The 15,123-nt window shown below is 37.6% G+C and overlaps 1 long non-coding RNA gene across 1 annotated transcript in view; it reads left to right on the top strand.

The window, feature by feature from the left end:
- The first annotated feature begins 5,643 nt into the window (after window positions 1-5,643).
- The window catches only part of LOC110284453, a 13,265-nt gene continuing 3,785 nt past the window's right edge, over window positions 5,644-15,123 (top strand). Inside the window, exon 1 of the long non-coding RNA XR_002376944.1 lies at window positions 5,644-5,784. This is a non-coding gene — a long non-coding RNA (uncharacterized LOC110284453). The remainder of the gene's footprint in view (window positions 5,785-15,123) is intronic.

Here is a 15,123-nt window from a genome sequence, read left to right as displayed (position 1 = left end):
ACTCACTGATAAGTGGATTTTAGCCCAGAAATTTAGAATACCCAAGATACAACTTCAAAACATGTGAAACTCAAGAAGAAGGAAGAGCTATGCGTGAATAATTCGCCCCTTCTTAGAATTGGGAACAAAACAACCATGGAAGGAGTTACAGAGACAATGTTTGGAGCTGAGACAAAAGGATGGGTCATCCAGACACTGTCTCACCCAGGATTCCATCCCATAATCAGCCACCAAATGCAGACACTATTGCATATGCCAGCAAGATTTTGCTGAAGGGACCCTGATATAGTTGTCTCTAGTGAGGCTACACCAGTGCCTGGCAAACACAGAAGTGGATGCTCACAGTCAGCTATTGGATGGAATACAGGGTCCCCAATGGAGGAGCTAGAGAAAATACTGCTGTTGTTCTACCTATAGGGGTCTGCAACCCTATAGGTGGAACAACAATATGAACTAACCAGTACCCCTAGAGCTCCTGTCTCTAGCTGCATTTTTAGCAGAAGATGGCCTAGTTGGCTATCATTGGGAAGAAAGGCCACTTGGTCTTGCAAACTTTATATGCCCCAGTACAGCGGAAACACCAGGGCCAAGAAGTGGGAGTTGGGGGGGGGGGCGTGGGAGGAGGGTATAGGGGACTTTCAGGATAGCATTTAAAATGTAAATGAAGTAAATACCTAATAAAAATTGGAGGAAAAAAAGAAATGTAAATGAAGAAAATATCTAATAAAAATGTAATGAAAAAAATAAAAACATTAAAAAAAAGAATTCAATTCCCAACCACCACCATTTGTACACTTACAGTGTACTCACATACATAAAGTAAATAAATAAATCTTTTCTTAAAAAAAAAAGAGTTGCTGTGGCTATGGTGTCTGTTCATATCAATAAAACCCTAACACTTAACAGATAAAGATGTTTGCTGTGAAACCATACAACCTGAGTTAGATTCCCAGGACCTATGTTTTGGAAGGAGAAAAATGACTTCTACAAGTTGTTCTCTGACTTCCTCGAATGGATTGCAGTGTATGTGTACCCACCTCCACATATGTGTGTACCACATGTAAAGAAATATGTTTTATGTCTATTACTTGAAAAAGAGGAAAGATATCTTTTCCATATTTATTCTATTCATCAGCAATCATACCTCGTATGCAACAAACAACAGATATCTCTGTTAAAGTGCTTTCAATTAAAACACAAGGAATGACTGGAAGCAGTAAGTGATAAGCCATCATATTGTTGCCCCAATATTATCACAACATGTACAGAAAAGCATGTAAACTTCTATATTATTAGAGATCACTAAGGTCAAAATTATACCAGTTTTCTTGCATATTTTATAATTTTGTCACTAGAATATTCTCTCCACCTAGTAACATTGATGCATGTCTTTGTGCTGTAGAGGAACACAATTATTGTGGTTCAGAAAATTTATAATTACAAACATTATTTATTTCTTTAGATCAAAACAAAGGTATAATATTTTCTAGAGCTTCGTTATGTTACTTGTGAATGTTATTTAAAGACAAAATTAGCTCCCTAATTTTGCTTAGTAGCAAAGGTGGCAGGATGCTAATGAAGTCTACTTCAGTTTATGGACAATCTAGGCAGGATAGCTTACTCAACCTGCAAATTATTTGCAAATGTATGAAATGTTTATAGCTGCAGTTGACATACCATATTAAGATGTTTCTGGGATTGCATTAAAATGACTGAGTGGTTTTAAAACTTTGTCCTTGTAGTTTCTTGCAGGAAAGAAAAGTCAGATAAACAGTTTGGCATTTTGCAATTCTGTATGTGTGAGATGGCAAATTTTTTTAATTTATATTTGAGTGCATTTACATATTTGCCTGTATCTCTGTGTTTGGGAGGATAGCTGCATGTATGTGTGAGGTGTATGGTTGTGTGTGTGTGGTTGTGTGTGTGTGGTTTTGTGTGTGTGTGTGTGTGTGTGTGTGTGTGCGCGCGCGCATGTGTGTGCAAGTGTGTGTGTGTGTGTGTGTGTATGCATGCATGGGGGGAGGGGAGGTATCCACACGAGTGTCAGTGCATGTGTGTTACCGATGACAATTTGCAGAAATTGATTCTTGCCTTCCACTATGTGGTTGGCAAAGATAAAACCCAGGTCCTCGGCTGAGCAGCAGTTTACCTTTACCTACTGTGCCTTCTTGCCAGCTGTGCCAAAAACCTGACTAGATTTAGAATCATCTGTTGGTGAGAGTGCTTTCAGATACTTGATTGAGGAGAGAATACTGCTGTGACTGTGGGTGCTGGGGTTTCTGAACTAACACAGAAGGTCACGGTAGTATGAGCTTTCCCCTTGCTCTGCTCCCTTACTGCAGAACGGCATAATAAACTGTCTCACACTCATGCAGCTCTCCCTTCTCTGATATGATGAACTGTATGCCCTCAAACTGTGAGTCAAAATAAACTCTTCTTTCCTTTATATTGCCTTGGTATAATTTTTAATTACAGCAATGAAAAAAGTAACGAATACAGCACCTCCAGCTTCCTATAGTATATTTTAACTGAAATTTCAAAATGTTTTCTATGAGTAGAACAGATTACCTAATCATTTGGTTTTCAGACACAAATTGAGAATACTGTGAGACAAGAGTTCTCCTAAGAAGAAAGTCTTTTTACCTTCAAATAATTTGTCATTAAATTAATAGAGGATAGAACAAAAACCTAAAGCAAACATTCAGGAAAGGACAGAGCATGTTGCCAGCCACAATCCCAATGTGAGAAAAAGGATCTTGGGCTTAAGAGACAGGAATCCTAGAGAACACTGTGTGAGGAGATCTCTTTGCTCAGACAAAAACCCCAAAGCCAGTGGCAGATGACTTGGGCAATTGTTTACTGAGAACCTAAATGAGTCAGTTAGCTTACTGTGCATACACAAAAAAACAACTGATAAAAATTTCAGTTATTACAGACACTGACTAGCACTGAGTCAGAACAAAGGGGGAAAGAGAAGGCTTCTGTGTTCCTGTTCCTTGTTAAAGATGGTCTGGGCCATCTTTTCATGGTCTGGGCCACAGGAAATGGTTTGCTGACCTTGGAGTATAGAACAACTTATGAAACCTTTAAGGGATATAACTGCCAGAACAATTAATATACACATGAAATAGACATGCAGTATACATGTAAAATATCAAGAGATTTAAATGTAAGTATACAAAACTCAAGACTTAATAACATTTGTGCTCATTTTGGCCCATTTTCAGGGAGCCAAAAATTGAGAATTTTGTAAAGCAAGTGTTAAAAACCTGAGAAGAAAGAGCCAATATTCTGAAATAGTTTATAACCCTCTACATATCTAATCTAATCTATCAATCTATTATATCTGTCTGCCTGCCTGTCTGTCTGTCTATATTTCTGCAACAGAAATATGGACACACAGGTGGTACCAGAAAACCTTTCTATGATTCTTGAGGCAGACCCCATTATTCTGTTTCATACAATGGCCTTGTGCAGTAAATGTGGACCATCATACTGCACAGATGGAAGAGAGAGTTAGAGGGTTATTGAACATGTGAATTTTCCCAGTGTGTCACAATTACAGAAACATCTGTGCTAAATATTTTCAAGCTGATCCACTATAAAAATTGGCAATGTTCAATAGCTCTCAGTGTCTTCCCTGCCCTGTTGGGAATGCAGTCTAATGATTGCTTTTGGGACTACAGCATAAGGCCTGTACCTATGCTGATTGCTTACTGCTTAAAGTAGCCTCATTTGCATTATGTTGTTTTAAATGTTCTTTCTGTATGCCACCTCTTTTCTTTGTTGGTTGCAAATACAAACTGAAAGGAAAATCAAACCATTTACTGCACTTGTCATTGAAATGTCTTTTAGGGCTTGCATAATGGAATGGCCTGGGCAGGGGCAAGGAAAGAAGAGCAATAAGGTCTCTTGAAAGTAATTGTAGGCTGTGCTGTCTGCTAATTCTGATTATACTGAAAGCACAAGTTGGCTGCATCTACATTTGCTCATGCATGGGTTATTTCACAGTAGGCATTTACTAAGTCAAGCAAAATTCATAATATTGTTTTTATTTATATGGCTTTTACCTACAGAACACTTGCAGTTCTACATAGCTTCTTGTACCCCTTGTAAACCTTCATATGTAGAGGAATTGACATTGGTTCTTGTAAGATGATCCTGATCTTGAAGAGTTGAGAACTAAGTTCCTGCACTAATTCCTTCTTGCAGGTGATGCCTATGTCACTACATGAACAACCACACTTGAGTAGCAAATATCAAAGCTTAGAGAATGTAAGGTAAAAATACAAAAGTTCACACTTTTCCATGATAGAAAATTTCTATATCCTATTAAAATAGTTGAAAATACATAGGTTCCTGTGTATGCACACCAATGTTCAACTCAGCATAAACAATAAAACTAACTTTAAGCTTAATTCATAAAATCTACTTCTTGATTTACAGTGAAACACATTCTACTGGAATGAACTGAATAGAACTATACTCCATTTTGACTACTAAATTTCAATTTGCTTTGCCTAAGCATTCACGGTGTGGGAGTTTTTTCCAGATGTCTCTGAGAGACTTGAACAATCTTAATTTTGAAATCAGGTGGAACCTCTAAATTCTTTGACAAAACTCCTTAAGTAACCAAGTATGTATCATCACCACCACCACCACCACTTCGATCACCATCACCATTATCATCATCATCATTGGAAATGTCTTCAGGGTCCATTGAAGGAGGGCAAATTGAACGCACCTATTCAAGAAGAGCATGTATACAAAAAGCTAGCTTGCCCAGTTAATGAACTATGGCTGTTACAAGATCAATAACCCCTCTAAGATCCCAATATGCCCTAGAGGCTTATGTGCTTCTCTACACATAAGCAATAAAACCATAAAATGAATATTTCTTGTCATTCTGTCAGCAAGAAGCTTTACCTCATTCCATTTTAACCAATTTCCTTTTATTAATGTATATTCAGAAGCAGATGTGAGCTTTCTGAATTTTTAGAATATTTTCTAGTGGTTCAATGATACTTTCTTTTTCTTTTTTGTAAAATCTGAAGCCATGATGTTGGCTTCTGTACACATCGGGCTACAAGCCCTTGCTTTCAGTCCCAGTTGCTCCTGAGTGAATCCCTGTCAATTTAAATGAACTCTTTAATAATTTGCCATCTAGATGCCCTTGGTTTTGCAAAGATTATATGTCCCAGTACAGGGGAATGCCAGGGCCAGGAAGTGGGAGTGGTTGGGTTGGGGAGCAGGGTCGGGGGGGGGGGTATAGGGGACCTTCGGGATAGATTTGAAATGTAAATGAAGAAAATATTTAATAAAAATTTGTTTAAAATTAAAAAATTATTTGCCAACTATTAGTTTATTTTTAGCAGTTGTTTATAAATATTTTTAATGTGAAACAAAACAACAAACTACCTGAGAAATTTAAGCTTCAAAGTAGTGTCCATTTTCAATGTGGTGTGACTTTTATTTATTCAGGAAAAAATATATCTATATTTGATATATAGAATTTGACTCTTGTCACATATGAGTTGGCACATAAAGGATGCACAGGCTTGTATAGGTATTAAGGAGAACTAAGAGCATTCTTTGGAATAGGAATGCAAAGAAGCAAACATCCGGGCAACTGTAGAACCTCTTAAGAGGAAGAAAAGCCCTGGTGAATGGCAATGGAGAGATGTTAAGATGGTGGGATGTGAGACAGAGCTTGAGAGGTGGAGATGTATTTCATAGTCATGAGATTAGTGAAACTCATTAGAGTGAGAGTGTTCTACCCATATGGTAAGTTTGGCAGAATGATGTGTTATAAAGAATAGGAAGCTGAGCGTTTGAAAAGAGAACTTTAAAATATGATGCTTGTATGGGTTTAAAAGTGATGAAAGGTGATTTTAACAGAATAAATGTTAAAGCAACAGACAGCAAATGTGAGAGCAGGAGCAAGAGAAAATGACAGTAAGAGCGAAAGAAGAGAGAGGCATGCAGAGAATGCTAGGTAACTGACAAGACGTCTCATACTTTAGTTTCCAGGTCAGGTGTCTAAAAGTAAAGTGACAGGCCTAAAAACATGGTGGAGTTAGGAGAAGAGTGGGTCGCTGATGATGGTAAATAAATGCGCACAACTATGGAATTAGAAAAGCCCATTTAGACAAAAAAGAAAATCTAAGTTCAAATTAAATAAAACATGTAGGGCATTCACTTACAGAAGATAGGCATATATGAAGATATATAGGTTGGAACAAAGGTTTATGGTGAAATTGGAGACAGGAGAAAACCTCACTAGTAGATGTTTGCAAAGAACACATAAACTGAGAATTGAGACCGCGGTATAGACTGGAGCCTGATCCAGATTATTGGATCCATATTCCTGTGGTTACTTTATCTAGCTTTTTTTTTTTCACACTGTCATCTCCTCCTGTCCCTTGCCATCAACCATAGGATATATTGTAGAATTTAGGGGCAGTGAGCTGTGCACAGGCAGCCTGGTCCCTTGTCAAGTGCAGGCTTTGAACCCCAGAGACCCAGTACTTTTTGCCTGAAAGAAACAGCAGGTGTTCGGCCTTACCCCTTGGTTCTGGCTCTTGTCACAACTACAGCCTCCCACATCCCTCTGCAGAGAAGTGTGTGGCCTTGAGTCATATAGGTTAACACCCCAAGCTCCTGGTATTCTGTCTGGACTCCAACCCCAAGTTACCTGGCAAAAGCCTGGTAGGCCTGGCTCACTATAAAAGAGGCTGCTTGGCCACTCCTTACTCTCTTACTCTTACTCTCTTACTCTTACTCCTGCTTCTCTCCCTTGCCTCTTGCCTCCTTGTTCCCCCTTCTCTCTACATTCCCTTCCCCTTCTCTTCACATGGCCATGGCTGGCCTCTGCTTCTCTACTCTCTCCCTCTCTCTACCTTTCTACAATAAACACCGTAAAACCATGGACTGTCTCTTCTCATTGGGATCCACTGTGCTGAAGCAATGAAGGAGGTCTTCTAACCTTCAGGAGGCCTCTCAGTGCCTCCAGCCAGGGTTTCTGTCAACCCCAGCCAAAGCTCTCTCTTCCTGCCTTTTTCCCCCTCGGCCCTGGGCTAGAGCCACCCTCCTTTCTCAGCTCTCTTGCGACATCCAGCAGCCTCTCGGGTGTCTGAGAGCCTGAGAATCCTCAAGTCTTGGCCTCTGTGCAGGGACCTCAGACTGCACCTCCCCACCCCCAAAGCAGGTCCTAAGACTTATCACAGCCCAACACAATCCCTAAGGCACATAGGGTCCGCGCAGTCAGACTTCCCACATCCCGCTTCACCCAGTTGCCCGAACCCTGGGCCAGACTCCGGACCCCTCATGGGTGGAACAACATTATGAACTAACCAGTACCCCGGAGCTCTTGACTCTAGCTGCATATGTATCAAAAGATGGCCTAGTCGGCCATCACTGGAAAGAGAGGCCCATTGGACATGCAAACTTTATATGCCCCAGTACAGGGGAACGCCAGGGCCAAAAAAGTGGGAAAAGGTGGGTAGGGAAGTAGGGGGGACTTTTGAGATAGCATTGGAAATGTAATTGAGGAAAAGATGTAATAAAAAAATAGTTTTATATGTTAAAAAAAAAGAATGAAAAGAATTACACAATTGTAAAGTACAATGTTCTGTTCCAACTTCAAAAAGTGATTAAATCATCATTTCAAAATAAAACAAATGCACACTGCAATGAACAATTTCATAAGATTTATTCACTAAAGAGAAGGCTTCATAATAAAAAGAACGTCTAAATTCTTGTCGTATAAAATGTAAGTCATCAACAAATTAAATCCCCTTTGATGATCCAAATTTTGGGAGACATGGATAGTTTTATTCCCATGTTATACTCAGGAAAATGAAGGATTTATGAAGCTTAAGTACCACAGCTTTTACATGGAAAGATCAGACTCCAAAGACATCTTCCTTATGCCTCTAGTTTAATGTTTTTTTTCCCACACAGTGAGATTAGGGCTTTCACTTTGAAACAACCAACGGAGAACAACTCTGAGTTCTAATGTTGACTGTGCAAGAAACGGTGGTATCCATTTTTATAACTTACATGTGTGTGAGTGTTTATGCATGTGAGTGAATGAAGACACACTTGTGTCATGCATGGCATAATGTGGAGGTCAGAGTGTAGTCTGCAGTCTCAGTCCTGTGCATTCTACCTATGGTTTGCTATTTTATGCAGTAGAATAGCTGGTCCATGAGCTTCTGCAGATTCTCCAGTCCTTGCATCCTTACTGATGTATACCACTGCATGCAGCTCTGTGGGGGTTCAGGGAATAGGACATTAGGTCTTGATATTTTTGTGGAAAATAAATTCTATTCTGTCCCAGAAGCATCACTTTAAACAACAGAATGTGGGGGGGAAAAAAAAAACGAGTTACATTATTGCCACTACTGGACAAGGGCAGAATGCTAATCAGATGCAAATTTGTGATTCTTCTATTTGAAAATAAATGTAATAAGCAGCGCCTAATACAGAACAGCTTAATGGTAAATTGGGATCTAAGCCCCGGGAGGTATAAATACTACCAAGGAGGCAAAAATGTCCTTGTCCAGAACACTTATAACTACTATAAAGAAATACTATTCCCAATTAGAGAGAACCCCATGGAAAGGTTACTTGTTTTTTTTTTGTTTTGTTTTTTTTTTTTTGTTAAAGGTTTTCTTGGAGGGAGATAATATTTTGAACTAATCAGCTCTATTTAAATAATGCTAATTTTATTCATTATTTTCACTTAAAATAGCTATACTTAGTATGTTTTATAGGTAGAAGGAGAGATGAGGTATATGCATTATTTGGTACAGCATGTGATTTCAATCCTAGGTTTCCACTCTATGGACAAGTACTAAAAAGCCAAATGATCAAAAAACAAACAAACAAAAACAAAAACAAAAAAAAAAAAGAAGAAGAAGAAGAAGCCAAGTGAACAAAAAAACTGTTTCTTCTATTTAAGCTATTTATCCTCATTATGCTGGTCAGTAGTAAAAAGCTGACTAATGTAGGGTGCCAGCATGTAACCCTTGTTCTCCACTCTGTATACATCAGGACTTGGTAATACATGAGTGTGAAGAACTGATTCTGTCAGCCTCAGTGACTGAGGATAGTGAATTGAAAATCGTTTAAAATAAGAGACAGAGAGGAAGTAACAGAAAAAGTTCCAAGTTTGTCTTAATGAAGTTAACAATGAGTTACAGAAACAATATGAGGGTTTCTTCAGGATCTACTTCTATATAAGAAGAAAGACTTCAGAATAGAAATGAGTTCTTTCCTAAAACAGCAACCACACATGGAAATTTATAGTCAAGGGGCCGGTTATTAGATCAGTGTGTTGGAAAATTTTTAATGGATAACTTTGGCTAAACAATCTGAAAGTATTCTTGCTAAGCAGACTATGGTAGTCAAATGCTTATAGAGAGGGATAGTAGGATGTGAAAAACGAAGACACTAAACAAAGGGTAAGGATTTCTGTGGCCTGACAGGGTATTTGCTAAGTTTGGGCAATGAAAAATCGATCATAGCAGCCCAAGGTCAAGATCTACTTGAGAGAAGGGCTGTGTGTGAACTCACCTTTCTCAGAGTAGAGCATTCAAGAAAATTTGACACCTGTTGGTAAGAGAACATAGCAGTCTGGTCAATGCAGTGAGCACATGACAGGGACAGGACAGAGGAAACATGTGGCACAGGAGTTTAGAACTGTACTAGGGAGATGGACAAGTTCAGTTTCAGGAATTGAGTTTGAGGTTACAACACTGATGCCAGGAAGAGTACATAGACAATATGTTACACATCTGATTTGGAAAACACTGTAAAACCATGGAATGTTTACATATTAGGATCAGATAAGTTTCTTTTGATCACTACTACACTAAGTGAATCACAAATTCTGGGCAAAAATTTTTCATTTATAAATGATTAAGTGAAATGGACACAGGTAGTTCCTAAATCATCGCATATCTCATATTCAAGTTACTGTTTAAGTCTAGGACAAGAATCTGGTAAGAATTCCTATATATTGTCTTTGTCAATAATATTCTAAATTAGTTTTTAATCATTCTTTTGAGGGAAATCCTATATTACATTTATCATATTATACTATAGTATTGATATTATTAATACCATACTAATTATTATTAATAAATTAAATATTATTAATAGTATTAACATATTAATATCAGTATAGTATATATATCCTATATTATGTATATTCCATATAGTATGTTACTAGTAGTAGTATCATGTCATATTAAAATATGCAGTGCTAACCTATCATTAAACTTTCTGGAATTAATCAGACAAGCAAATTACAATTTTTGTTTTTTGAAATTGTTTTTTAAATATATATCTATATAATGTTTATCCTTCTTTCATATATTGCATATTAACCACATTTCCTTCTCCCCGCATCTCCCTTCCACCCTCCCAATTCACTCCTCTGTTTACCTTCAGAAAAGAGCAAGCCTCCAGGCATATCAACAAAACATGGCATAACGAGTTGCAATAAAACTAGACACCTCCTCTCCTATCAAGGCTAACCCAGTAGAAGAAAAAGGCTCTGAAAAACAGGAAAAAGAGTCAAAGACAGCCCCTGGTCCTTCTGTAGGAGTTCCACAAGACCACCAAGCAGCATCACAATCATAAAAGGATTTAGGCTTCCTGATTATCAGTCTAGTCTCTATGAGTGAGCCCCTATGAGCCCTGATAAATAACTATGAGCCTTATTCTTGTGGTGTCCCTGACCTGTCTAGTTTCTAAAATTCTTCTACACCTTCTACCCAGAATTCCTCAAGCTCTGTCTAATGTTTGCTTGTGGGTCTATACATCTGATGATGATTATAACAGAATATCATTAGGAAAAATTTTACTGATTTTTTTCTCCATTATTGTTTGGTTCTATCCTAGGTCTCTGGGCAATCCAGCCACTGATTCCTTGAAAACCAAGGATGAAAGCAGCTTGAAGTCAGGGATGGTGGTAGCTCTAGATGTTCTTTATTTGTACAGGGTTGGTTTAGCTATCTTGAGTTTTTGCTTTTTCATTTGAAGTTGAGCATTTTTCTCTTAAAGTGTATAAAGAATTATTTTGAAATTTTGATGGAAATTTCATTGACTCTTGGTAAGATGTCCATTTTTACTATAATAAGCCTACCAATCATGAGCATAGGAGATCTTTTTATCTTCTGATATCTTCTTCAATTTCTTTCTTTACAGGCTTGAAGTCTTTGTCATACAAGTCTTTTACTTGCTTGGATAATCTAAGATTTTTTATATTAATTGAGGCTATGGTGAAGGTCCTTCTTTCCCTGATTTCTTTCTGAGTATGTATGCCATTTGCATATACAAGGCTTACTGATTTTTCTTGTATTAAGTCACTTTGCTGAAAGTATTTACCATTTGTAGGAGTTCCATAGGTCATACTATCATATTATCTGCAATTAGTGATACTTTGACTTCTTTCTTTTCCATTTTTATGACCTTTATCTCCTTCAGTTGTCTTATTGCTGCCACAAGAACATCAATTCCTATACAGAGTAGCTATGGAGAGAGTAGACAGCCTTGTCTTGTTCCTGATTTTAGAGGAATTGCACTAAGATTTTCTTCATTTAATTTTATGTATGCTATAGGATTGCTATAAATGTCCTTTATTATGTTTAGGATTATTCCTTGTATCCCTGCTCTTTCCAAGACTTTATCATGAGGGTGTTGGATTTTGTCAAAGGCTTCTTTTTTTCTATATATTTTTTTCATTTTTATTGGATATTTTATTTATTTACATTTCAAATATTATCCCCTTTCCTGGTTTCACCCCAAGAAACCCCCTAACCAATTTCCCATCCTCCTGCTTCTATAAGAGTGTTACCCCACCCACAATCTACTCCTGCCTCTCCACGCTGGCATTCCCCTACACTGCTGCATCGAGTCTTCACAGGACCAAGAGTCTCTCCTCCCATTGATGCTCATCAAGTCCATTCTCTGCTACATATTCAGCTGGAGCCATAGAACTCTTATTGTATTCTCTTTGGTGGGTGATTTAGTTCCTGGGAGCTCTAGGGGTTCTTGTTGGTTGATATTGTTGTTCTTCCTATAGGGTTGCAAACCCCTTCAATCTTTTCTCTAACCCCTCCATTGGGGATACTCTGCTCAGTCCAATGGTTGGTTATGAGCATCCACCTCTGTATTTGTCAGGTTCTGGCAGAGCATCTCAGGAGAAAACTCTATCAGGCTCATGTCAACAAGCACTTCCTGGCATCCACAATAGTGTCTGGGTTTGGTGACCGTATAAGGGATGGATATATCACTGACATCTGATCCAGAGACCTTGAGTTCAATTCCTAGCAATTGGTTTTTCAACTTCTAATGAGATGATTATGTGAATTTCTTTATTCAGTTTGTTTATAAGGTGGATTATATTGATATATCTGTTGTTGTTGTTGAGCCATCCATACATGTTTGGGAAGAAGCCTACCTGATCATGGTGGATTATCTTTTTGATGTGTTCTCAATTGAGTTTGCACATATTTTATTGACTATTTTTGCATTAATATTCATGAGGGAAATTGGTCCCTAAACCTTTTTCTTTGTTGCTTTGAGTGCTTTCTATTCTTTTGGTATCTGGTTGAAATTCATCATGAAATGAATTTGGCAATGTTGCTTTTGTTTCCATTTTGTAGAATGATTAGAAGAGTATTGATATTAGTGCTTCTTTGAATGTCTGATAGAATTCTGCCTAAAACTGCCTGGCCCTGGGCTGAGGCAGTTCTTGCAAGCAGAGCAATTCTGTGAGAAGCTGAGAGAAGCCAAATTGAATCAGACAGTATGGAGAGGTGTTTCAGCCAGAAGAGCTGAGTTGAACCAGTCAGCCAGAGTTCAGATAGAACTAGAAAGAGTGAGCTTATACAACAGTAAGCCTCTGAGACACCAATGACTTCAAGCACATAACATTACTTTTACAGGTATGCTTGCTTCCTTTTGATATAGAACTTTAAAGTATCCTATTAGACACCTTCGATTTCTTTATGAAGGCATTTAGTACTATGAACGTCCCTCTTAGTATTGCTTTTATTGTGTTCCATAAGTTTGGATACATTGTGCATGTATTTTCTTTAAATTCTAGGAAGTCTCAATTTCTTTATTTTTTTCCTTGACCCAGTAGTCACTAAGTAGAGAGTAATTCAGTTTCCAAAAGTTTGTAGGTATTTTACTGTTTCTGTTTTTGAATCAACTTTATTCTGTGGTGGTCTCATGGGATAGAGGGGGTAATTTCAATTTTCTTGTGGGATCAAGTATGTGGTCAATTTTGGAGACAGTTCCATGAGGGGCTAAGATGATGGCATATTTTTTTGTGTTTGGGTGAAAAGTTCTGTAGAATTCTGTTAGGTCTATTTGCTAGATAACATCTGCTAGCTCCATTATTTCTCTGTTTTTGTCTGGATAACCAGTTCATTCATGAGAGTGGGGTATTGAAGTCTCCCACTATTGATGTGTGATATTTAATTTGTGATATAAGCCTTAATAATGTTTTACAAAATGTTTATAATATTTATAAATTTTATATAAACATTATAAATATTTATAATGTTTATAATATTTATAAATTGTAATGCTTACAATTGCTGATGCTTTTGCATTAAGAACTGACATTTCATCTTGATGGATTTCTCCTTAGATGAGAATGAAATGTCTTTTCCCATCTCTTTTGACTACTTTTCATTTGAAGTCTATTTTTTTAGATATTAGAATATATAGCAGCTAGCTTTTGGGGTTTATTAGTTTGGAAAGTCTTTTTACCAACTCTATATTCTAAGGCAATGTCTGTCTATGGTGCAGATGTGTATTTCTTGTATGCACCAGAAGGAGAGATGATGTTTTTGCATTTAATCTGCTAGCCTGTATCATTTTATTATGGAATTCAGTCCGTTTATTGCTGAGAAATATCAATGACCAATGATTGTTAATTCCTGTTATTTTGATGTTGGTTCTGGTGTGTGTATGTGTGTGCATGTGTGTGTCTTTGTGTGTGTCTGTCAGTGTGTGTGTGGTTTCACTATTTTGGTTTTGCTGGTGTGAGATTATTTATTTCCTGTGTTTTCATGGGTGTAGTTAATCTCTTTGTGTTGGAGTTTTCCTTCTAGTACACACACACACACACACACACACACACACACACACACACATCAGTTAATTTTTGACAAGCCATGTCTAATTCAAAGACTGGGCACTCTTAAACCTTACCGTGCTACCCAGCCCATCCAGAAGTTGCCAGTGGCCAGTTACCTGAATTAGTACATGGCTGCTTGGCTTTCTGTTCTGCAGCTCTTATATCCCATCCTTCTCCCTGGAGTCATGGCAATTGTCTCTTCCCTTCTCCCAGTTCCTTGCCCAAAGAAATCTAAAGGTTCTGCCCCTCTCTGTTCCCCAAGCCATTGGTTGTTTCCTCTTTATTGATCAAAAACCAATTGGAGACAAGGATCTTCATCATTTGGATATGAAGATTCCCAATTAATTCAAAACATTAGAACCAATCCCCAACATTTATTTCAGGAATTTTTTAGATTTAACATTTTCTGTGTCTGATGTGTATATTTCTTCTATTGTATATTCAATGCTTAAGATTGTCTAATCCATCCCTTATATTCTGTTGGTCATGCTTACACTTGTAGTTTCCATTCACTTTCCTAAAATTTCCATTTCCAGAATTCCTTCAGTTTATGTTTTCTTTATTTCTTCTAATTCTATTCTCAGGTCTTGAACAATTTTGTTAATTTTCTTCAACTTTTTTTTTTTGGCTGTTTAAAGGCCACTTCCTCTAATAGTATTTTTCTGGATTTCTTTAAGGGATTTATTAATTTCCTCTTTAAGGATATCTGTCATCTTAATGAAGTTCTGGAAATCAGTCTGGTAGTTCCTCAGAAAATTGGACAGAGTACTACCAGAGGATCCCACAATACCTCTCCTGGGCATATATCCAGAAGATGTTCCAACTGGTAAGAAGGAACATGCTCCACTATGTTCATAGCAGCCTTATTTATAATAGCCAGAAGCTGGAAAGAACCCAGATGCCCCTTAACAGAGGAATGGATACAGAAAATGTGGTACATTTACACAATGGAGTACTAC

The sequence above is a fragment of the Mus caroli genome, chromosome 18 (assembly GCF_900094665.2).
Source record: "Mus caroli chromosome 18, CAROLI_EIJ_v1.1, whole genome shotgun sequence".
Taxonomy (NCBI): domain Eukaryota; kingdom Metazoa; phylum Chordata; class Mammalia; order Rodentia; family Muridae; genus Mus; species Mus caroli.
Note: the sequence above shows the minus strand (reverse complement) of the source record. Positions and strands in the feature narration are given on the sequence as shown.